Source organism: Numenius arquata, chromosome 4 (genome assembly GCF_964106895.1).
Source record: "Numenius arquata chromosome 4, bNumArq3.hap1.1, whole genome shotgun sequence".
In the NCBI taxonomy this organism is placed as follows: Eukaryota; Metazoa; Chordata; class Aves; order Charadriiformes; family Scolopacidae; genus Numenius; species Numenius arquata.
In genome coordinates this window covers 54,316,929-54,343,345 of record NC_133579.1, presented here as the reverse complement: position 1 = coordinate 54,343,345, position 26,417 = coordinate 54,316,929, and positions in this window count along the sequence as shown.

Below are 26,417 nucleotides of genomic sequence, written 5' to 3'. Positions count from 1 at the left end.
CTTGGCTCTAAGCCATTAACCTTCCTGTATTACGGTGCTGCAGTATATATTTACATGAGATTTCAGTACACTGCAATCATCTCTATTTGTCTATACAAATAAATGTGAACATTATTTTCTACTCCTAGTTGACACGAATGAACCATACTTACAATATCACAGTCTCTGTTTACGTGTGGAATACAGAATACTAGGTATTTCTTTATCTTTCAGCTTCCCTCTGACCATATAGGTTTATTACTTCCAGCTTAATTTACAGCAGTTATATTTGGTTAGTCTCTGTCTTACTGCTTTTATGAAACATCAATGAATTCATATCATCAGTGACAGAGATATCAATCTAAAGGCAAGCTAAGTTACATACCATCCTTCCAATTGTAGAAGTCCTGTATTCATTTCTCCTGTATTTTTTATATTTTACATCTTCTATTCTTTGCTATTTATCTACCTTATTGGTTCCTCATCCCCAGTGCCACCATATTCTTTTCTATTATAAACATTTACTATCTGTGTTGTCTATATACCTCCTTCCGACGATATCACTAATCTTTTCATAACTTTTCTCACAATTCTTGTCCTCTCAGTAGATTTTGCCTACTCCCAAATCTCAGACATTCTGTTTAATGTAAAGCAAATAAAGGCAAAATAATTATTTACAGGACTCTAGATTTTTCAGTTAAACCACAGAAATTGCTAATGGAGTAATTCATTATGGGTATTAACAGTCAGTATGTGAATTTCAGTTCTCTTCCTATATCTGCTTTTGAAATTTAAAATAATTCTGTTTTAATTTTATATTTTTATGCTATCCTTCATGTCTTACGGCTGTTGTTAAAGCTCCTGCTTACTGTTCTTCTCCCACATTTAGAATGTTCTCCCAGTTTTGATGCAATTATCTGTATGAAGTTGGTACACTTTTGATCCTGGCTCCAACTGCTATGTATACCTGATAATATTCAGCATATAAATCTGTATTTATCTATCTATATATAAATATATTTCTGTATTATATCATGTTAACTGGGACAAAAAACCCCCACAAACCTCCTAAAAGCAAAGTAGGTTTTAAGAACTTAGATGTCTTTTTACCTCAAAAATCAGGGTTGTTTTGTTTTTCTTTAATGTAGTAGGATAATTCATGTATAAATATTCCTGTCTGAAAGTTTTGGCAATACTCTTAACTTTAAAATTTCAATCATGTATTCTAGTACTTTTGCTGTCCTGTCATACAGTAGAACAGGGGTTTGCAACTGAAAGAGGATAAGACTGTAATTATCAATAAAGCAAACTTATGGCCTCCAAATGAACTACTACAATTTGTATTAAAAAAGGACAAAAGTGTTTTGAGCATTCTGTTGCTCAGGGATGAGAGAAAGAGGACAAATCATTTTCTATGAAGTAATAAAAGTATACCAAACCAGGTAGAAATGACAGGAAAGAGTTGGGAAGATTCTTATTCATAATTTGATGAACTCATGGAAGGCACACTGCATATGGCTGTAAGTAGAAACTGACATCTCAATTAATGGGGCAGGGGGGAAGGAGGAAGGGAGAGGGAGACAGAAAGACAGGTATTTTTTAATCCCTGCTTCCCTCCATTGAATTTGGAAATATTTACTATTTGTGCTGTGAAGAGGATTGTCTATGAGAAAAATTACACAACATACAACTATTTGGTTATGAAATTTCTCTGTTCCTTAGATCAGATGCTTTTTATTATAAATAAGAGGACAGATTGAAAATTGTAATTAATGAGTTTTATTAGCCAAAAATAGCTTTGAAAACACATATGAAGCTTTCAGGAAGCAAAATAAGTGCTGTGCAAGCACTGTGTAGCAAAAGCTAGAACATTAGTGTGTTATCAGTATTGATTTGGTAAAAAATCTAAAACACAGCACCGTATGAGCTGCTATGAAGAAAATTAACTCTGTCCTACCCAGGTCTAGTACATAAACTAAAAATAAAATATTAAATATCACACTATTTTGCTATAAAAGTGGAGAGATTTTCATGAACTGGCTTGTTGTGATTTAATGTGAAGTTTCTAAGTAATCTAATTCACTTAAAATACCGCTTTAAATTTCTAAATAGAGATTTTTCAGAACATGCCACCCATCCAGAGAGAAATTGTCTAATCACGATTTTCACACCAGATGAAGAAAATAGGACTGATCCCCCAGTACAAAGCCATGCTACTAGCACTATTTTAGTACTTATTATTTTGATCAGGCTATTTTTGAGCATATAATATAATGAAGTTTACTAGAGCAGGCTGTATGTGCAGCCTCTGTGTAGAGTCTAGGTATGTCCCATGTTTTAGGTATGTATAGATTTTAGATGACAAGCAAAAGCCATACATATTCAGGGTATTGAACAAAATGTTAACTTTAACTTTACAAAGTTAATGTTCAGAGCTGTCAGACAGTTAAAATGGTTTTGTAATAGATTTTTTGAAAGCTTAAAGACTACTTCCTTTTTTCTGTATTCTTTTAAGGTACACAATTAAGTATGCAATGCTTTAAGTAAAATAGAACTCTCTGGTAAAATCAAATATAATGGAAAATAGCTATGTTTTGTGCAAGGATGGAATAGGGCAATATAGTAACAGATTAGATGGAATTTCTGGCCAAACCATAAATTAATTGTTTACAACTGATTTTGTCTCCTTAAACCAGTAGCGAAGGAATTCAAGACTGGGCCATCTACAGCAAAGGAAAGTTTTAAGGCAAAATTGCTTTCCTAATGGTCTTGCGCACAAACCTGTATTCTGTCTACAGGATGACTGAATGTGGAACCCAATTGTCAGAGCTAATCTAGACCTGTTAAAATCAAATTATACACAATGAAATCCTAACTGGCACAAGGTTGAACATGGAGGAATGTGTAGATGCAATCAGAGACACTTGCTCAAACTGCAGGAAGCTAATTTAATTTCACCATAAAATTCTTTGTAGGAACAGATGAATAAAGGAGGTAAAAAGCTGGCTTTTAATGACTGCTACTGACTTCACCAGAGACAGGATTTTATATCCATCATACTGAAAAAATAATACCTATTATGTATGGAGAAAAAAGCCCCAGAGGATGACAGTATCAAACAGTCTAAAAGTTTTTTTTTTTCTGATCACATTGTAAAATCAAGTCCAGATGATATGTACATATTATTAATTCCAAGTTAGCAATTAACCTTTAACTTAAAAGCACAGATTTTGTAACTATAAAATCAGAGCAAATCTTAAATCTAAAAAAGTTGCTAATAATTTCTTTTTTCCACCAGAGTATGAGTAAATATTTTCAGATGTTACCTATGAGAGAAATTCTATACAAAATTTTGCTTATTTGAATTTTTAATTACCACAGAGAAATACTGAACGGTTCTGGTTCAACTTTTAAAACAGGTCAAACACGCTTACGGTCATTACCATGGTTCACTTATGTAATAAATGCTAGATCCTCAAAGTTAGGATGCTTTTTAGATGGTTTCTGATTTAGGCATCGTGTCTGTGCAGTGTATTTTTTCAAGTTAAAATACCAAATTTGTGCTTTTCACAAAGTTGTCAAGGACTGAAGGAATATGAAAAGTCAGCTGACTCTGATTTCAAGGCAACTATGACAATTTACAAGAACAGAGAATGACATTAAAGATGAATCTGTAATGTCACTACTATTTGTCAATTAATATGTCAAATGCTAGTGTTTGAACTATTCCTCTATGTGAATAGACTTCAGCTTTCCAAGGTTAAGTTTTGCTGCTTACAAGAGTATTCAGTTTTCATGAGGTAATTTTTAAAGGAAAAAGAGAAAATCTAAATTACAATTTTCCTAACAATACGGAACTCAAATGTGACAGTTTTACATTGGTTTCTTTCTGTCTGTCAATATAACTGAGCAAATAAAAATCTATTACTGCTTCAAAGCTATTACTTTTATCATGCCTCCACTTTTCCCACCCTGCAGCTTCCCCATGTAATAGATTTCCAAGTTCCAGTGCATGCAACAACTGCAATATCTTGTTATTTTTAAAAGGCTCTGAATAGCAAGAGCTATTGAGGTGCTTCAGTATGAGATGTTATTGTTTGATAAATATCCTGAGAGCTTGCAATTACTGTCCTCACAGTGAGCTCTTTTCTGAGAATTGTATTTTTTAATTATCTGAAGGGTAAGAACAATAAATACATTTTACATCTGCCATGTTTTTGCAATGTATGGCCGCTGAAGCCTTGACGATAGATATATTCCAAATACATTAAACTAAACTATGTTTCCAAATTTGCTTGAATTAATTGTTCGAGCAGTGAATACATTTTACTGCATTTCTTAAAAAATGCTTAGCTCACTTCTCTTTAGCAACAATGATTCTGTTTTAACTATCATAAAGTTGTTCAAATCTCCTGAATTCTAACAAATGCTAATATTAATGACACTTAGTGCACTACAGACTAAAGATAAACTGCAATCAGTTTCTACGAATCAACCTAATTGCTTATTGGGTATTGCAGAGATACAGTTTTATTTGATGTATTTCTAGGATACAGGGAATCTTGATCATTTAATTGTTCCCTGATGAGTTTAGGAACACACTAGACCTCCATGTTGTGACTGTTGGTTGCAGTCTTATTATACAGGATCTTCTCATGCAGTGGCCAGCCTGCTTCTATCTACATCCCACAGTACTTAACACTAATATGTGAAGCACTGAAACAATACATGTTGAGAGAGGTAACGGAAACCTAGGAAAAAAAAGCACAGTATCAAAACAGAAGAGAAAGTTAGAAGTTTTGAGTTTCAAAGGGAAGCAGAGAGAGGCAGATAAGTTTTGTCAAGACACAGAAAGGTATCAGATAGTCACTAAATAATTTTTGAGGTGCTACATACCATTTTCTGTTCACTACTGATATTTCATGATTTTGCAGTTACAATGTGAAGAGATTGCAGGGAATACTAAGAAATTTGAAAGAATGATGTGTGTATGCATTGGCTCTGTTAAGGGTAAGAGACACCTATGAAGAAAATAATATTTGAAGGATATTTACATCTAAATCTTGGAGGAATTATTTACAGTCATATGCAGGAGTGGGAAGCAGGAAAGAAATCTGGGTAACTGACTTAGAAGAGAACTTAGAGAATCTACCAGTAAGTACTCTGACAGAACTACTCTGCCCTGAAGAACAGTCTTATGAAATTCAATAAGAGTAAATTATTTTTGAAGTTTATACAAAAAAACAGCAAAACTACTAGAAAGATGTAGGATTTAACCTGTCAGAAAGGCCATCTTTATGTCAGTTTGTATTAATAACTTCCTTAAGTTTCAATAGGTTTGAATGGAGAAATAGTTACCAGAAAACAACAGGCTGAAAACAGGAAAAGTACATACTGAGTCGGGAGTGTGTACAAGCTCACGGACAAGAACTGGAAACTAGAGTCCTGCTGGAACTGCAAAAATTGATAAAGCCAGGAAACCACAAGTTTGCTTAATCTGTACATCTGTACACTAGAACACACTCAGCATCAACAAGAGGTTGTGTAACTTGGGCCACATCCAACAGTGCAATGGCTGCTTTGTGCAGAGGAAGAGTACAGCATTACACAAACACCTGATGAACCAAATTTCCCTCTGAAGGACTGCCCAAACTCCTGTCTAAAAGCCAAGTGACATCAGTATGTGTCCCTGCTCCAGAGGAAACATTTGGGCTTGGTCCCCCACTGCAGCTCCAATTGGGTAACTATAAGGGGAGGTGAGAGCGAATAAGTGAGTGTATGGTGTGAATACTTACCTTTTATTAATAATACCAGCATCAATAATAACAATCTAATGAATAAAATGCTTCACAGAAAGGCTTCAGAGGTTGTGTCTCCCCCTGACTCAATCCCCCATTACAGAAAAATCAATTTATAATTGCCCTGATACAAAGAAAAATAAAAGAAGGCTTTTATATAGAGTATTTGCAGCAAAAGCACAGGACAGTAAAAAGTGGAAATGAAGATTTTGCAGTGATACTTCAATTAGCAGAAAGTCATTATAACCATATTTAACCTTTCCCATATGCTGCCTTCAGTGCATCTCATGTCATTAAGTTGAAGACCAAGTACATCTTTGGTACTCAACATGTAAGAGAGGCAATGTTGGCCAACTGGAAAGAGTATACACCTGGCTTGTTTCCCAACTCTAACCCCAGGCTTCAAGGTATTTGTGAAAAGTAAGTCTCTTAGGCTTTCCATGTTTCATTTTACCAGAAAGGGAATGAAACAAACTTGGATCTCCTTTGTAAAAAGCTTTGATGAAAATGTTTAGAAGCATTTAATGTTAACAGTTCTTTTCCAAGCTACCAAGGAAATCAGAACCAACATCTCATCTTCTTGTCTGACATTCCCCATCCAGACAGATAAAAGAAATTATTCCCCCTGATCTAGCTCATAGGGAAAGGACCATTTCCCTTATGAGCAGAAATTTCAGAATGGCAATAAATAGTTAAATAAGCGTCATACTCTGAACTCTGCTAAAGTAACACTTTGGTTGTGCTTTCTCCAATTAAACCTTTTTAGACTTCAAGTCAGATATTTTGGTACTATAAAATGTAGCTTTACTATTTAGCTTTTCTATGCATTTTCAATAATGCACATCAGAACTGTTTGAGGAAGACAATAATAAAAAGCACTAAGCATAAATATAAGGTAAGTTAAAGGTGGAAAAGGGAAGGGTTGTTTGCTGGCAGAATACTTAAATAAGCTATATTACATATTTATTTTTCCTGTATCTGAGTCACTTTTTATGTATCTTCAAGGTGATTTTATTGACATGTCTTTTCCACTTTGCATTTTGCTGAAGAAGATTTGCATGTTGTGATAGAATATTCTTTCCTATGATACATACTTCTCTTTCTAGTAATTTTCTCTCGTATTTTATATTGCGTATCAGATTTGCCCATTCCTGGCATGTTTATACTACCTTTGTATAATTTCTCAGAGATCTTTTGTTTCCTGGGCCTCTACTGACATTTTTATTCTTTAGACGAGTTCACTGTATTTAACAGCCTATTATCGTTCTGTAATTTAAATCATTATTCTTATTACTGCTTGGTCTTCAAATCCTGGTAACTGACCACGATCTACAGAATTCACTGAGAAAATCTCAGCATATTGGGTGGCTCAGTTCCTCCAAGGCTAAGGAGCTGCGGAGTCTGAGTCTGAAGAACCTAAGTACAAAAAGGCAACTGCTGCCAGAATCCTTTGTATAGACATCGCATCAGCACACTTCCCCAAGTTCACACAACAATCCCTGTGGCAATGCAAAAACTTAAATTAATTTATCAAAAATATCTCACACCTGTATGTTCACTGATAATCTCTAAGTGGCCAAGATTCTAGACCTTGTTACATTCTGAATATCTGGGTCTAACTGGCACTTCCTATGCATGACTGCATTTAATTGACAGTTGGGAGTTACTGCAAACTATAGTCAATTTTTCTTGCCAGAACAATTTCCTGACATATAATATGTAAACTGCAGCTATCTATTCTTTGTACTTTAGAAAATTTGCAAGGTCTTATCAGGAATTAGAGACCCCAAGTGATGGGCACTTTACTTCCACACTTTAAAAGATAGTTTTAGAACAAATGTTGTATTATATAATCTAAGAATTCAAACTGTTGAAAAAAGGCTGTACTGTTATTTCTGTTTTACACATGCAAATGTAGAGCAAAAATAACTTAGGAAACTCATTCATAAAGGAATCTGGTTGTTCAGCTTGGGGCAATGTTCTCTGGGACTGTTTTAGTTTAGAAGAAACCTCTAGATACAGAAGCAAAATTATCCACTGGTACCCAGATGTAAAATATTTAACTCAAAATAGACACCTTATCCAAGCACATCATACTTTAATGATCAGTCTACAGTAAAAAGAGGCAGTAAAGTGTCAATCACCCTTTTAAGTGGCTAAATGGTATTCAGGGGCAGGGACAGAACACCGTCTGAGAATACTAGCTTATTTCTGTTTAATAACCCAGAGAATCTGTTTCATTTCTTATTGCTGCATTTAGGGTAGGATTAGCTCCATATTCAGGCAGATGAACACCATTGTCTGTATTCAGTTTAGTCAATAACAGCAAGAGTGCCAAGAGCTATTCATTAATCTTAAAGTAGCCACCTACCTTAGTTCACTTGAATAGCTTTCCATAGTCTACTGACTGTATTGACTAGATATCCATTGACCACACTAGAGTCTTAGACACAAAGTTAAGGAGCTGACACCTACATGTAGGACAGCTAAATTTAAGAGTTAATCTGGAGTTGAATCCTATCCTTAACAGCTGAGCATTTCTGAAGACTTCAGTCAAAGTAACTTGCTTAACTGAATACAGGAACACAAGAAAATGGGATTAAAATTGAGCATTGGACCATTAAATCCCACACAGATATTTAGGCAAGACTGATATGTGAACACCTGCATTTCACACTCTCTTTTCTCAACAGTAATAAACATTTCACAGTACTTCATCAGAAATTCTAGAGATAAAAATACACTTTGCAACACACCAAAGCTGGGAGCACGATCAAGAAATAAGTTCAAGACCAGTTGCTTAATAAGAATAATTATTCTTCCTCCCTGGAAGAAATAGAAACTTGGTTTTTAGCTCAGTATACAACTAATGAAAAATCTGAAAGATATAGACACAAAATATTTTGTTTGAAATAGCTTATGAGGTCCAACGTTGCCAGACTACATGAAAAAAAATCAGGTTTGGCCTGTAGTTCGTAACAATTTTGTGCATTTGCTAGAACTAAGGCATCTGAGTGACTCACTCCTTCCATTTGAAGAAAGCTCAGATACATGATGATTTTCTCAAATTGGCTTGTCAAGTTGGCAGTACAATTAGAAACACAACAAAAGACTGCTGACTCAGTCTCCCATCTTCTATTTATCTTTGGATAAGAGCTGATCAGTGTCCTGTCATTTTAAAATATTTTATTGCCATTCCCTAGATTTATTGCCATTCCTAACAATCTCCAGATTGTTATTTCTATAACATTTTTGTGTCATTTACTATGCTGGGCTGCAATTTTTTTCCACCTTCAATTCCTTCCTTCTGTCTCAAGGAAGCTCTTGAGAGATTGTTGGAAAAATATGCCACAGACTTAACAGCTTATAGAAACCTGCACTAATGAATGGCAAAGGACTGCTGTGCAGCTGAGGTGAAGGTGAAAGCTTCATGAAAAATTGCTTGTAAAAACTAAAAATACTTTTCCACCCTCTGTAAAGTATACAAATTAATAATAATGGAATTTCAATATACCAAATTTTCATTATCCTTTGTACTGCCACCCTATACAGTATCACAAAATTCTGTTAAAACTCTATAGAAGTTTCTATTCTTGCTCACCATTAAGCGAGTTGTCTTCCGGGTTTTTTTAGTCTCTACCTCTCTTTTTTTCTTTAAATAAAGGAAAAGAATAAATTTTCAGATTTTGAATGTTCAGATACGCTGATCAGGAACTGTATTACTTGGAAGACATGTAACAAGTCTGAAATTACTCCTTTCCTGTAAAGTCTAGTAAAAGCAGGTAGAAAGTAAGATGTTGTCAGGAAAACTGACTAGTCTTTGCTGGAAAAGCAGGAAAAGCTAAGTTCCTTCATTTTACCATGGTCTTTCTTCACCTACAGAGGATATAGTGGTTCTTTAGCTATGGTGCTATATGGCTGATGCTTTTAACTGTCTGTTAGTTCCTTTCACTATAAAGTCTAATTTTCTCTTGTGTTTTCTCTCAGATTTACCTTACTTATGGATTTTTTTTCCAGAACCCCATTCTTCTGTGCAACCTTTTAACTCTGTGACAGGTTTTCCACTCATCTTACAAAATTATCTAGTTCTCACTTTCTTCAAATTAAAGTCAGAGTAAATGATCTAATAAACAATGCATGTAATTTATCAGTTAACATAACCCTAGTTGTGATCAGTAAAACTCAGAGTGCTGATACCAAAATCATTAATCTGTTACATTTTTTGGTTCTGGCAAAAATTAATCTGGAATCACAAGTGGGAAAAAACCACATTGGCTAATAACCATTGAACATGCAATGGGTTGGGTTTTTTGGTCTGCATGCCTTTTTAAAGCAGCATTTGGCATTTGCTATAACTTTATCAAGCTGATTTCCATACTCTTTTGAACAACTTCAGTTGTGATTGTTTTTTGAATCATGTCATCCTGCTGTCTCTTGTTGCCTGCTATTTTCCTTCTCTACTCTGTAACTGGCAATAACTTACAGTCTCAGACATACTTCATACATTCTTTTGTGTATGCTTATTTTTGGGATAGGGAGGTAGGGTGCAAAGAGTGATGAAAATGGTACTGGAGAGACAACCCTCGTGTATACTTTCTACCAGTGTACTGTCTATGTTTTGTGCTTGCTCTCTTTTCCTTTTAGTTCAAGATTCTGGAGATCATTTTTAATGTCTATATTTTTACATGGACTTACAACCTAGAAATAACTAGTGAAGGAAACTGAGATCCATTATTGAATTAATTTCCAAACTCCTCTTTTCCTTAGGGATACCTGTTTTGTATATTATAGCAAAGAGGTCTGCTTTGAAAGTCAGCTCTGGACGGAATTTAGTCAGCTGTGCAAGATCTATTGGATTTACTTGACTTTGGAGTGGAAGAAGGATATTTTAGGGTTGGGTTGTTTTTTTTTAAAAAATATTAAGGCAGAGGAAGGAAGTATCCTTTATTGTTGATCCATCACCCTTGAAAAAGAAAATTTGGCGGTGGTGTCTACAGCTGCATGGTATTTAAAATATGGTCACAGAATATGACCATATTTATCACAGATAAATCTTTAAAATAATATAAATTAAATTACTATGCAGAGAGTTGTTCCTATGCTTGAAATATCAGCCAAATTAGAAGTCAAAGAGGAAAAAAAAAGTATTCATATATTTTTTTCCTTTTACACAGATGTTTCCCCTTTAAATTTAATTTGATTATCTCAGAAAACTTTTACAGTCACGAAATGCAAGGGGTATCTTTGAAACTTGTCTTGATTGGAGAGTTTTAAAAAACACTAAGATCACCAATATGATGGTACTAACATGCTAGCTATTGTCATAAAGCTATACCACGCAAAGAAAAATGTGATGCAAGTACTCGTTTTGCCTCTAAAACACTACCTTTTTTTTCCTACTCTGGTCACCATAATGAAAGCTCTGAAGTAAGCCAGCTGCTGGTAGGAGGTGCTATCACTCTGTGTGGTAAGTCAGCACTGGGCACGCAGGACTGGGCCCTCATATGCAAACCATACTGTCTTTATCCAGGTGTGGGGTTACTGACAACTAATCACTCTGCTGGTATTGTAACCCATTTTTATCTAGATCAATATTAGCTCAGGTTTGTCTACCTGTATTTTGACTGTAATTTCTAATAAAGTATTGATGTACCTTGTCCATCTGGCAGAATACTACTGTGGACTTTCTATATACAGATATATCTATCAAGGGATAAGTGCAACTGTTTGCTTTTCCCAAAATTTGCAGGAAGAGGTGGACACCCCCTACACACACACACACTGGTGACCGTCTTTCTTTTTCTGCTTCTTAAGCTAAATATTATTTGTCTAAATGGATGCAACACTTGAAAAAATTAAAAGCTGACTGTGTTTATTTGTGGAGATTAAAAACTGGAAGACATACTGCAGCATAGTATTTCCCATTTATTATTTCTTTTACTTGCTATATTTACTCAGTTCTAGGATTAATTTCGGGCCTGTGTAAACTGCATAGCAATCCTAGATGTAAGCAACACAGAATCTAGTTATTTTCCTTTGTCATCACCAGAATAAGTACAGCATGGCAAGAAATAGCAAAGCAATTTCAAGTCCCCAAACATAGCTTTTTTTTTCTTTTTTGTTTATTTAATGTTAGTGTAATATAAACCAGGGAAAAATAAATTAACTCCATTTAGAAAAGCAACCTTCAGGAAGACACAAGTTTCTGTGCAGTTTAGATTTTAAATTGAACATTTAAAGATGGATTTGGGGGATTAGCCATGAGCTTAGTGATGCAAAGGGTTCCCGAGAGGCATTTTTTTTTTTGAGTGATTGCAGGTTTTTCTATCTCTAAATGCTTTGTCATTAAGTCAGAAGACATTAATATTATCTATATGAATATATACATTACCCCACTACCAGGACTGAGAAAAAATGTTACAGTTAAAATTATGTTCTCAGGTAAATTAAAAGTATATGTTGAAAGAATATCACTGAAAGGTTTCAGCTTTCATTTGAGTATCGTTTCTGGACTTTATTTGATATTATAGAATTACAGAAAGACTGAATTATTCAGGCTGGAAGGGACCTCAGGAGGCCTCTTGCCCAACCTCCTGTTCAAAGCAAGGTCAGCTGTGGAGTCACCAGGCTGCTCAGGACTTCATCCGTATGTTCATATACTCATAACTTCCCCCTTCCTCCACAATGGCTGTGAAGCCTGAAGATAAGCAGTCAAAAATACCAGTTTGATATAGAAGCCCTTAATTCTTTCCGTCCATAACCCGCATTTTAATTAAAACTGTTTAAATTTAAAAAGATTATTTCACTGAGATAGAATGTCACTTTTAGAGTTCTTAATCTTGCATGACCTAAGCACAGTAACCTTCATTTACAACGCCATAAGCTGATATTTAAGCAGGCAGTGTTCATTCATTAAACACCCATTTTAAATTCCTCTGTAATAAGCAATTAGCTTGCCAAAGCCTTATACAATGTCATATATTTAGGCCACTGACGTACAAAATTCCCTTGTAGCCCAGAAGAAAAAATTGTATGACACTGAGCGTACAAGTTTCTCAAAAGATTGGCCTTTGCAGCAATATAAAGCTTAACCCCTATGAGCCATACTAAGGAACATGCAATGCTCCCTTTTGTACAGGGTTTTTATTAATGTCTAGTGACAGAGTAGTGAGCAGTACTGAATTGCAAGTATAGAAGCCATAGCAGAACCTCAAGAAAAACACAGAGATTTTTCTGTTCCTATGTCTTTGAATGCTTTAGCCCAGCTTCTGGGTCAGATTTCCAGCTTGCAATTTGAATGAAAGATATATTTCATAGGGACTTTTGGCAATTGAGATTTTTATGCAAGTGCACGAGCATAAACCTGTCTTCCCCACACATTATCAGCATATAGATCATATTTGATTTGCATTGGTACAAAATGGAACGACCAACGCAATCCAAGTGGCAATAGCAATCCTAGAAACTGTGTCATTAGATGAGCTCAACTGAGGTCAGAGCAGAAGTGAATTTCAAGCTGCACCTTAAAATAGCCTGACCTCAGGTCAAACAAGAGTGATGATTCCTTACACTCCATCTCATAAAGAAATTAACAGCTTTCCAGGCATATGCTGTGTACTACTGTGCTGAGTCCTGAACAATTTTTGCTACAGAGACAAAAAGAGATGCAGATTTCAGGAAGGAACTGAGGCACTGGCCCTTTTAATCTCTGTTTATGTTTCTATTTTACTATCTCTCAAGGCATAATAGTGGCTTTCAGCCCAGGTGTGGAGTTCGTACCAGCACACAGACTCACATCACCAGGGAATGATGCATTTACCACTCCCATTTCTATGAAGAAACACAATGCTGCATCAGAGTCCCCAAAGGAGACATGCAATTGGAAAATCAGTGAGAGACACTTTAATGTAAAATGTTCTGGTTAGCAGAAATAAGGACTTTTATGAAGGAAAAATTAAAAATACTTTGTCAGGCTTTAAAACAGAACATGCCCTACACACACTGTCACAAAAACCTAGGGTCTAGTGCCCACAGAGTTGCCAAGAAAAAAAAGCTTTCTAGAGCAGAACTGAATCACCAGACTGTAATCCAATTTCCTTTACAGTGAAAACAAATCTGGTATCTAGCAACCTCTTTGATTTTGCAGATCAAAGCACAGATTAACACACCATTTCCATATTTTCTTCCCAACTCTGCAGTCATGATAGAAAGGCTTTGTTTATTACTCCAAAACCTTTCTCAAGTGTTCCCTAGTCCACCTCACGGGAAACTGGTTTACAGTAGAAAAACGGCATTTCTTCCTGAGAGCAAAACCAAAATAATGAGACTAGCAATTCCTAGGAATTACAGTCATGAAAAAAAAAAAAAAAAAAAAAGAGAGAGGAGAAAAAAGACTGCAGTATGAAACAGAAACCATAGCTTTAGATATATCAGCCAGCATCAAAGTGGTAGCTTCTCCCTGTTCTTGTATTTCACAACACAAATACGTAAACTTTTTTCTCTTTTCCTACTTTCCACTATGCACTCCTGTAGCTGTAGAAAAATCCTCAGTAAATCCTGTATACACAGCAGCCTGAAGAAATTCCTCTCTAGCTAAGTGTAAAAGGTGACGTTTTCAAGTACTGGATGAGCCACTCACATGAAAGAGCTCTAGAGAACAAGCTACAAGAATAAATAAAGCAGTCAGGGTCAGAGTTTATATACTCCTTTTTTTTGTCCCTTCCCACCATAATGAGTGTGCAATAGTCATAGCTCAGTTAACCTTGTCTTATTTTAGCTAGACTTGATCTGATCAAAAAAACCCAGTGACTTTTCATAGACAAGATAAGGCCCTGTGACCTAGCTGTGGGAAAGCAAAGAGCAGAAGCATTGCAGGACTATTTCTGAAAGCACAAAGAAATAGCAGTGTGTGCCTCAGGACGTTTGTGTAGCAGTTCAGTATGCGTGAGCCACCCATGACCTTGGGTTCCAACTCGAGACAGTTATTAGATGGAGTGGTACCTCCACCCAGGGGCTCTTCTACAGACATCATCCCTCCCACCACAGCTGGGCTGCCATAGCGATTGCCTAATCTCTCCTCTTGTAGAGACTCAGACATCTTACCCTGTGGATACTCCCGCTATGTCCCTGCCCTTTCCTTATCCTGCTCTCAGGTGTGCCACCTCCATCACACATCCTAACACTCACATCTATTATCATCCTTTGTCATACCCTTTCACACCAAGTCCTGAAAAGGCAAAACATAAACCTCACACACAAACTCTTCTGTTGCTTTTCTGGGTTTTTTCCATGTTCTGAAAGAAACTATATAAAAATGACAGTCTTTGTTTTTCCTGAACTTGTACAGATACACAATGCATAGCTTGCCTTCAGTCCTTCCATAGTGCCCATCATCCTGCCACACAGGCTTTAAATAATGTAATTGGTATTCATAAATACACAATCAGACCTATAATATGTTATTTCATCTTATCTTGTGTCCAGTATCTTTCTTCTATCTCCCCCAGGCAGATTAATATTTTTGCATTTCTGCCAGAGGGTTTCCTCAAGAAAAGACAATCAAATAACATCATAGAATCATAGAATCATAAAATGGTTAGAGTTGGAAGGGACCTTAAAGATCATTGAGTTCCAACCCCCCTGCCATGGGCAGGGACACCTCCATTAGAGCAGGCTGCTGAAAGCCCCATCCAGCCTGGCCTTAAACACTTCCAGGGATGGGGCATCCACAACCTCCCTGGGCAACCTGTTCCAGTGCTTCACTACCCTCAGAGTAAAGAATTTCTTCCTAATATCTAATCTAAATCTCCCCTCTTCCAATTTAAAACTGTTACCCCTTGTCCTGTCACTACACTTCCTGACAAAGAGTCCCTCTCTGGCTCTCCTGCAGGCTCCCTTCAGATATTGGTAGGCTTTCACGGCTCATAGGCTTTCAGGTTTTCATCTGTTAAGAGCCACACAACTATCCTATCAAAGTGACTAGTAAAAATCACACACAAACATATAAGCTTCCAGGAAACAGTTGTCAGACATTCAAAGCTATATATAGTATTAAAGGTGATTGTAAAACTGGAAAAGTAACTTTTGCTACTATTGTGCTCTTTACAGAGTTTCTAAATTGGGAACTAACTTTGACTTGGAATTTGAGAGAGTTTAAGATATAGTAAGTACTTGTAAATAATTTCATGTTGGTGTTTCTCTAATCAAAGCATCTCCTTGCTTTATAGCTCACCACACTCAGGAATGGATATTGGTGTATAATTCCACATTTATATAAACTTTCAACCTCAAAGCTTGATAATTTACAAGTAAATGCCACTGTCCCTCCACTTTTATCATTCAAAAGCAGAGGATAAAAAAATTCTAATTATTTCTGGTTTTGTACGACACATGCTTTACAACTGAAAATCATAAAACTAGAAAGTACCCCAAATATATAGGCAAACAAAGGAAGTTGTTCTTCGGAAAGATTTCTCCTCTTGAAACAACTTTACAGTGACTGTGTAGTATTAGGAAACGCAAATTATCACTCTTCCATTTCCGAAGCATGCAGTAAGCCTTTTGCTGCAATGAGGAAATGACTGGAATTGGCCAACAGTCTGTTTCAGAGGAAGAAAAGTAATTATTTCATAGGTGTAATGTACAGTAGTACTATCCAAATAAATTGATAAATCAAGGTTATTACTATGACCAATGGACCCTAGTTCTGATCCTGAAATCATGAAATGTATGTCACCCTAAGTGCACAGTGGACACTTAGAGGAAAGGGAGAAGGCTCATAAATATCAGTAGACTTTCTAGTATTCAGGAACTTTCCATATGTTTTAAACCATGCAAATGTCAAACTCTCCAGGCTAAAAGAAAACTCTCCGTGAACATACAGATAGGGAAATCACTAACATTTATTTAACACATTTAAAATTTGCTAAGCTTAAAAAATTGACCTTTAAATTTATAAATTACCAATAAGAAAATTTGCATAATGCTAATGAATAAAGTAACCGAATAAAACCTCCCTACTTCATAGAATCATAGAATTAGGGAGGTTTTATTCATTAGAGTTTTGATTTTGTAAGTTTGTACAGTTTTATCAAACCTCCTCAGTTATAAAGAACATTGTGCTTCTGTCCACCACCTTCTTTTTTGAAACAGAACTGTGTTTAACTATGACATGGCTCTGATAGCATGAACATTTCATTATAAACTTGAAAAAAAATACAATCAGAAAAATGTATGCTTCAAACATCTGGTAGGCGCTGAGCGAGTCACTGCATTATCCTAATGACAGTATGAAGTAATTAATTTCAAAATTATATAAGAGTACATAATCAAGATACTTTTGAAAGGGAAATGCCTCGGAATATTAAAAAAGAAAACTGGGTTAGATGTTTTGGGGCAACACAAGAAACCTCCTGTTAGTTGCCTGGCAACCTTGTTTAGAGTAGCCATTTCTAAATCACGCCCATCAGCCAGTGAAAAAGAAATTGTAACCCAAAAGAAAGTTTTTTCTTTATTCCATTGTGTACCATCTATTAAATGGTTATGGAATTTAAAATCACACAGGGTTGATTATTCCCATTTTATGTACCATTCGTTTGCTTCTCAGCACTCAGAGTAGTTAGCTACCCATGAATAAATGTCAAGAGCAGTAAAATAATACTGCTTCATTTTCAAATGAATGCATTTGTCTTTTGCAAGTCCTCTATTCCACTTCAACTAGAAAGATGCTTGTCACCCCTAACAGCCTCGAAAGACATGTATATACTCTTCATAATATTTGGTCTGATCTACTGATTTTGAGTCTTCTCTTTTTCATAAGTTAACTGTGCTAGTTTACCAAGCTCTGGTGAAACTTGGGTCCTGACTCTAAAGTGCCTATAACACATAGGCTGATATATATATATATATTTGCCTATATATTTTGAGAGCATTCAAAAACTTTTGTAAATCCTCCTAGGTCCCCACTTTTTTAAATAAAAGATTTATGATAAATATTTACCATGAAGACATTTTTTATTAACAAATATATTAGGATTCCACATGATCTTAGCATAAAAAAGATAAATCATAGAATCATCTAGGTTGGAAGGGACCTTTAAGATCATCGAGTACAATCATTGACCTAACACTGCCAAGTCCACCCCTAAACCATGTCCCTAAGCACCATATCTACTCGTCTTTTAAAGACCTCCAGGGACGGTGACTTAACCACTTCTCTGGGCAGCCTGTTCCAATGTTTGATTACCTTTCCTGTGAATAAGTTTTTCCTAAACCTCCCCTAGTGCAACTTGAGCTCATTTCCTCTTGTCTTATCACTTCTTACTTGGGAAAAGAGACAGACACAAGAAAACAAGGATGGACAATAAACAAAATTGCTCATGGAACAGCAGCATGTCTCAAAAAGCTGTCTGCAAGCGTCTGCTGAGTTATTTACAAGTGATGTGTAATATTTATCTTTCCTATTTTACAGATGGTGCTTTAGATGGAGCTTTATTTTTCTTTTTTTGAAACCCGCATTAATACAAAATTCAGGAAACCTTCAAACTTGAACCTCTTTAGCAATTCATTCCTCTGCAATGTCTTTTCATAAAAATGCTTATTTTTTATGATCAGTACCCTTTGTTAAAGAATTAACATTGCATATACTTTATTTCTTGCAAAAATTTCAGAGAAAATTTGCTTTTTAAAATTCAAGGGAATTGTCACCTATAATTTTCTTGCATATCAAGATCGAGGCATTCTTTGAAATCATGTATTCTGTGCAATTGACAAAGTTTTAGATAATACAGATCTTAAACATGTAACAATAATAAACCCAATGAATAATGGTTTAGTGGCATATTTGCTTTGGTATTCAGTAACACTACCATCTTATTTAAACATGATTATTTCCTAGTTTTTGCAAAATGCTTTGATGTAGAAAGCCTCTTTTTTCTTATTGCCTATGCTGTACACATAAAGAAAGTGAGCATATATTTCAGATAGTTATCTGGATGATCAAAATATTAAGTTAGCAATCCTCATCTATTAAACCATCTTGAGTTTTGTTTTAAAATTCATGGTTTATTTGAAGAAAATTGTCAGCATCCTATTCATATCAGATTTGAAGGGGCACTAATTTGCTGTTCAGATTCATACTTGTGCCTTTAATATAACATTCAGCAAGACTACAAGTTAATAAATATTAAATAAATAAATTATTCTTAGTTGCAGCACATCTCCTTAAAGCAAACAGATAAGATGAGTGGCAAGGGGAAGGACCTCAAAAGTAATTTCATCACGGTAAGTATCTAAAAATTGGAATGCTTTATCTGGTCAGTATCTCAAGCTTCCAAATGTCTTAAGTTTACAATATCCAGGATGGCTTTATTCCCAGGACACTGACCGATGTGAGTCTTGAATTTTCCTGAAGTAGTCTGTTGCACATAGCTTGATTTTACACATCCAGTTCTTACTGGTTTAGATTTAAAAGAGTTTCACCTACAACAGAGGTCTAAATTGGTGCTTATGTTAGTATTCCAGCTATAAACAAATTGCCTTTTTTCAAAGAACAATTTGCATGTTTACATTTTTGCTTCCTCAACTGAATGCCAGTTAAGATTTCAGGTACAAAATAAACTATAAGTGAAAATTTGAGTAGTTAAGTCTTTAACTGCCTGAATGAAGGAGCAAAACCAGAGTGCTATTTGTTTATGTATATTATAAACTGCAAATGTTGTTGGGGAAATGTTCATACCAGACATTATCAAGGATGATTTAAATGAAAAGCAGAAGAGGAAACGAGCATTTCTAATTGCAAAATCTTGTCAGTCTGAGTGATCGAAAAGGCAATTGTAAATTTTGACATGCAGTCCACTCACTTGCTCATTGACTCTGCATACCTTTTCATATGCAACAGTATACTGCAAAATATACATAGCACAGGAGTATAAAGTCACTGAATACAGTGACTAACACACACACAAAAAGATAGCAAGGAATAATAATGTACTAGACTAAGCACGAGTATGCCCTTGTAGGTACCACCCTCGTAAGACATGCAAGCAGTCCTCAATGAGGTGAGGAAGAGGCAACTTCCATCACTCCCTGAAACAGCTCCTTGGCATTGCTTAGTCACCACCTTCCACTTCCTGTTTTTTCTTTTAATTTCATATGTTTCTATATGTCAGTGTTTTTTTCCCACCTTCAGTCCTTGACCTGCTATGTGTGCCCATCTCAACAAACTAACCTCAATCTGCAGTTTTACTGGTGTTTTCTTGGGTCGTTCATCTCTACAGTTTATCCTTGGTCTGAGTCAAGGTTATGCATCTGCATCCTGTGAGAGCTTGTGCTGGGATTACAGGGAGCACAGTTTCCGGGATGGGGAAGGTTATGCTGCCACATGCAACACTCCAAGCATCTGCTCTAATCTGCCCCCTCAGACTGCTACCTGATTTCTTTCCTGTTATTGCCATGCTATGCCAGAGATGAAATAGATTTTAAAGAAACAGAAACAACATCCATTGAAAGAAAAAGCACCAGGTTGACAGAGAATGCAAATATTTGAGGATAATTATTACTACAATTATACTTGGACTTTTACGTGAAACCATCTGGGTTTCATAAATTGTGTTTAAATTAAAAAAAAAAAAAAAAAACACCAAAAAAACCAAACCAAACCAAAACCAACAAAACTAAATCACCAAAAAACCTCCAAACAACGTGGGAAATCCTGTATTATTTAATATAATACTTTAAAAGACATACCTATCGTATCCATCAAAACTACATCTAGCTCAATAACTGCTACTCTTCAAATCCAAGGCTTTTTCTTCATGACTGCAATGAGGATGTCTTTGTTGTCCTCTTTCTTTTCTGTTAGGAGAAATACAGGAAGAAGAAACAAAACTTTATACTATTAGCTTTATTCACACACTTCCACCCCAAACACCCAAACTCTTGTTTGAATGTTTCCCTCTAATTTTGAGACTGTTTGCTGAATTCAATGAAATTTTGCAAGGAAGAAATGATCTCAAAGATACATGGTTTTTATGAGGTTTGTAAAAACCGGCAGCCAGACAGAGGAGAGAGAACTCATGTTAAGAGCAGAGTGCGACCTTCTTTTTTTTTATTAGACATCAGATAATACATATCCACAGAGATGTTCAAAATTCCACCACTTGTGAAACTGTTTTTCTGCATACTCCTCCCCCTTCATTAGTTCATCAACACCCCACATGTTTTTTCTTACATGCTTTAGTATTTCCCACAACCCACAATCCACCATCCCAGGAAACTGAAATAATCTTACTGAGATCATGATAAAAGTATAGCAGAAGCAATCCATCCTGCTCCCCCACAGAGCAGGAGATAAATGTTGTGCTTATGTCTAGATCTGCAACTAATATATTACTTCAGAAAAGGAACCTCTTCGGATAAGGCTATAACACAAGCTACAATTAATCTTTCCAGCAAGGTCCACCCTGCCCAATTCTGCCACAGCTCAAAGACCTACTAGACTTCTGTGGAACTTCTATTTTAATAAAAACGGAACAAAATTTCTTGTTCTATGATTATTTTATTACTGTAAGAATTTGCAATGTTCAATCATTGTAATATCTAGAAGGGTAGTACCGTTTCAACCTGTTACAATCTCTTTCTCTAAAATGTGTTCAATTTCTTATCAACTAGGCTACTGAAGGGCATATGGAGATGGTAAATAACTTTTGTAAGAAACGTACTTTTAAACATTTGGCAAACCCTGGATTTTGCCTCATCTAAGCCTAAACTGCAATGCTCTTCTGAAGTGAAATGGAACACTGCCTGTTCAAGCCAGCAGAGGACCTGATTTCAAATCTTTTCTTATCCAAACACAACACATATCTCTTCTATAGGGAACATTTGCTGAACAGCAATTTTCTCCTTATTTCTTCATGGTCATTCCAAGTAGACCTCTCATAGAACTAATCATACACTTGCAATATCTGCAGACAATACCATTGCTTTCAAAGGCAAGACTAGGTATAGAAGAGATTATTATTTCTAAAAAAATTATGATGATTTGTCCTTTTATGTAGTTTGAGCCACATAAATTCTGTCTGGAATTTTAGAACCAGGTTCTGTAGGCTCTGTCTGAGATACAGGATGACAAGATGCTCCACCAAATAATGAAAACCACCAAAGATCAGGGCAGAAGAAATATTCCTGAGGGAACTTTACTAGCTTGAATTGTAGCAATTGTGACTGTAAGGCACCTAAATGTTGAACAGAGGATGAGACTTAGCCTTGAGCACCTACATTCTGTGGATCTCTTTGTGGATCCGGGCCAATATAATTGAGAATTCTAACTGATCCCATACAGCAGCTCCAATGAATTTTAACTTTCATCTTCAGCTCTCTAACCATGTACAAAGTAATGGACCCAAGGGAAAGATATAAATCTACGTATTTCAGGCCAGACTGACCTCTAACTGTCAAGAGTCGGGAGGAAATTTTGTCTGGAAATGTTACGTCTTAATTGTCTCTTGCAAGGTTTCTTAAGCTTTACTATGAAGCACCAGCCAGCACAAATTAGTCATATGAACCAGAAGAGCATTGCCTGAGCCATATCTGACCTTATTTAGGTACTAGTCTCAAAGCCTAGCTCCTAACTGTCAATTGCCTAAGTTTCAATTGTAAGAAATAAAAATGTTAATTTTAAAATATTTTTAATAATCACAGAATGGTATGAAGTAAAGTCCTTTTCAATTCTTAATTTTGAATGAGTTACAGAAGTGAGAGAGGTTTTGGTATTACTAAATACAATTACAATCACAATTACAAATTACAATCCTCTCATTATGGCCCTATTATTCCACATTTTAAAAAGAATGAATATCAAGTCAGATTTGACAATATTTCTTGTTTATACAGAGATTCTCTGAGGTCCTGCAGCATGATCAGGGAAAAACACATCCAAACACAACATTTGGGCACCGACTCAAACAAGCAATGTTTCTTGACTTTAGAAGAGTCTCTTGCTTTGTGACTGTAGCTCATCAGTCTTAGGAACGTTACCAAGAGCATAGCATGCAATTTATAACAGCAAATTTTGTACTAGCTTTTAAAATCTTAAATGATTTAAAACTTTTAAGATTTTAATGCAGGATAGATACTGATCCCTTGAATGCTTTATATTGTTTTGGAACCATGATACTTTTAAAATATGTTTTGCAAAAACATTATTGTACAAAAAACAGAATTGAGAAAGTGCTAGGCAGCTAAGTACACTGGGGAGGAACCCCCAAACGTTTATCTATAGAGTTTGTCCATGACCTTTGTCAGATCTGCAAAGATAACTAAGTTTGGTTGTTATTTTTAAATTAAATAGGATGATAAGCAGTATCTCAAATAAAAGATTTCTGGATCAAGGATTCTTATTTTCCAACAAGATAATTATGTAACTGTTATAGATCTGTACACTATTGTTACTATACAGCACTTAGGAAATCCGAATAGATTTTTTTAAGATTAATTTTAGTTATTTTTTTATTGATAACTTTATAGGGTTTTATTTTTTGTAAATATTCATAGATCAGAAACAATAGGACTTATCAGACTGGTGTGTTGACTGCTGTTTCCTGGTAATTCTTTAGGGCTCAGTTCTACCAAAATCTCTGGCTGCACTTCCTTATTGCTGCTTTCTTATGTGGATGTTGGACTTCTGAGACATTAGCACACAAGCACTGAAGGATCAGAAGAAGTATGTTTTCCAGTGGGGGGCTGTCATTATCCGTCCTTTATATTCTTACCCTTTATTCCTATGAGAACAGTAGCCTGAAAGACATGGTGTTTAGGTTGGAGCAGGGAGTTAATATCAGACTGGCATCTGGATGGAGGTAAATACCGAGCAACTTAAATAAATGCTGAAATACTTGAGAGAATTCTCTCTTTTAGTTGCACAAAAAGTACAATTTCTCAGTGAGGAAGGATAGAGCTAGCCAAACCATGCTTTTTTTTTTTTTTTTTTGCCTTTTTGCCTTGCTAGAGTAAGAAACAAATTGTTTTATAAACATAGGGACATTGGGACAAGTTTGTTGTGTGCCATAATGACTCTGCCTAGCAAGTTGGGCTACGAAAACTCTACAGGAAAAACAGTATTCTGAATTGTTGCTCTTCTTTCTCCAGAGGGATGCCAGAGGGGTGACAGCACTTTTTTCCAACAAGGTGATTCCTGTGTTTCTTGTGCTAATTGTTACATCTCCTGAATTCCCAGATTATTCATTTTCTGCCTAATTATTTTGCAGCGACATATTCTGCATTGTTGTGGCTTTTTAAATCATAATTATGTTAAAAAATCATGACATTAACATTCTCTTGGCGTATTAGTAATATGTTGATCATCAAAATGTATTAATATCTTTGCCATAAAAATATAATCAAATTTTCTTTTCCCTTTATTAAGCCTCCTGACTCATTTTTATTTCAAAGGCTGTTATTTAGAATAACAAAAATACCAATTTCTTTACCACAAGTTAGCATAATTCCAGTGAGCTCTAGAAGACCTGAGCACTAATCCGGTGCAGTACTTCCACATGAAAAACATCAAGCCATGAAAACTGCACTTAGTTTCAGGGTCTAAAATGGAAATTAAACTAGAGAATCACACCCAAAAAACTTAAACTGCTGTCATGTAAGCCAGACAATGGCAGAAAAAGGTCAGTAACGATTGAAATGGAGCTGCTTAAGTGAATACAGATTATCTGACTTAAAAGGTGACGCAGCCTTAGATCCTAAATTACTAACACAGATCCCTGTAAGAGGAATGGGTATACTGAGAATGCTTATTGTCATGATACCAAAGTAATCTGTTAAATCAAAGTTTATTATTAAAAAAAAAAAATCATCAATGAGTAGCTAACACTCAGCAAACATCACAACTTTCAATTGTGAGTTACTTGCAATGGAGCTGCATCAATCTGTTTTATTATTCAGCACTGTCAAAACATTAACAATTCAAAACATTTGTTTGCAACAGCTTTATAGAGGTGACACACAACAATATTCCTATTCAAACACATTACAGGCATTATTTTCTTCACCTTTTCATCAAAACCCAGAGCATTTTCCTTGTAACAGTTGCACAGCAACATGAAAAGTGGTAAATTCTATGCCTTTGCAAACTGCTTGCTTTAAGGCAGACTTTCTCTTCAATAGCTATTAAATACTGCGATTCATTATAAAATTCCTTCTTGCAACAATTTAAAAGAGACACTAAATTGCAGTGCTTTTTATTAAAAAAAAAAAAAAAAGACACTGAAGAAGGCCAGCCCTGCTATTCTGATAATTTCCTTACTTTTTTTTTCACTCTTGAGAAATACAGAAACCAGGATTTATCAGAAGCATCATAGGAAAATACATTAATCTTTTTTAAACAAAGATGTTATGATAAACAAAGTCAGGTAACTCATTCGATTTAGAGAACTGCCACTGCCACCTCAACATGAGCAAATAGCACCAGCTGATTTTGAGTTTTATGAACTTATGAGAAAGACACCATTGGAATGTTCTGTAATGCCACAGTTCAGAACAGGCAGAAATTAGAAGGCCCAGAGTCCATATTTACTCCTTTTTCCTGCCAGAAGTATCACGAGCACAGAATTACAAAGAAAAGGGAAAGCTGAAGAGGGCAATGCTAATACACACTTCTTTAAAAATCACATTCAAGGTACCGTACCGGGTGCGGGTGCCCCGGTGCCGGCGCTGGTCGCTGCCGGGCGGCCCCTGTGGCGAGGGGCCGGGGCTGCCCCGTGCCGGACACAGCCGGTTCCCGCCGGCTCCAACGGCCCCACCGCAGGGCACAGCTGAGCCCCTCAGCCACGGGCGGGCGCCGCGGGGAAAAACTGCGTCAGAAAGGGCAAAACGCTGCCCGGCAGCCGGGGCTGAGGGAAACCGGGTGAGAAGCGGCCCTGCCAGCCCCGAGGGGAGAGCGGGAGGAGGGGAGGAGGGGCTCCGGGCGCCCCCGCAGAGATGCCCCTGCGGCCCCGGGAGAGAGAGACCCCGCTGGGGCAGGGGTTTGCCGGCAGCCCCTGGGAAGGGCCCGGGCTGGAGCAGGGAAAAGGGTGAGGAGGCAGGAGCGGCAGAGAGGAGCTGGCGTGGACTGACCGCAGACCCCCATTCCCCATCCCCCTGTGCTGCTCAGGGGGGAGGAGGTAGAGGAGTCGAGAATGAAGGAGGTAAGTTCAGCCTGGGAAGAAAGAAGAGGGTGAAGGGTTTTCATATTTGCCTTTGTTTCTCACCATGCAACTCTCTTTTAATTGGTAATTAATTTTCCCCAAGTCGAATTTCTTTTGCCCATCTTGGTAATGGGTCTTTATCTTGACCCATAAGCTTTCTCACCTTATTTATTCCCCTCTTCAGTTGAGGGTGGGGAGTGAGAGAGCAGCTGGGTGGGCATCTGGCAACTGGTCCACCCTCCACAGAAATCATGATTAACCTTTTAACTACCTACTTGTGGAAATAAAGAATATATTCCACAGTTTGCAATGCTCGGTAATTTAAACCGTTCCTTTTTATATGAAAAAATGGTACCCAAATATGCTGTCAAAAACATGTAAGTGTATAGGTAGTTCCTAAATTGATAAAATTTTATAGGGTGTCTGTATTTACAAATAGCACTTCAAA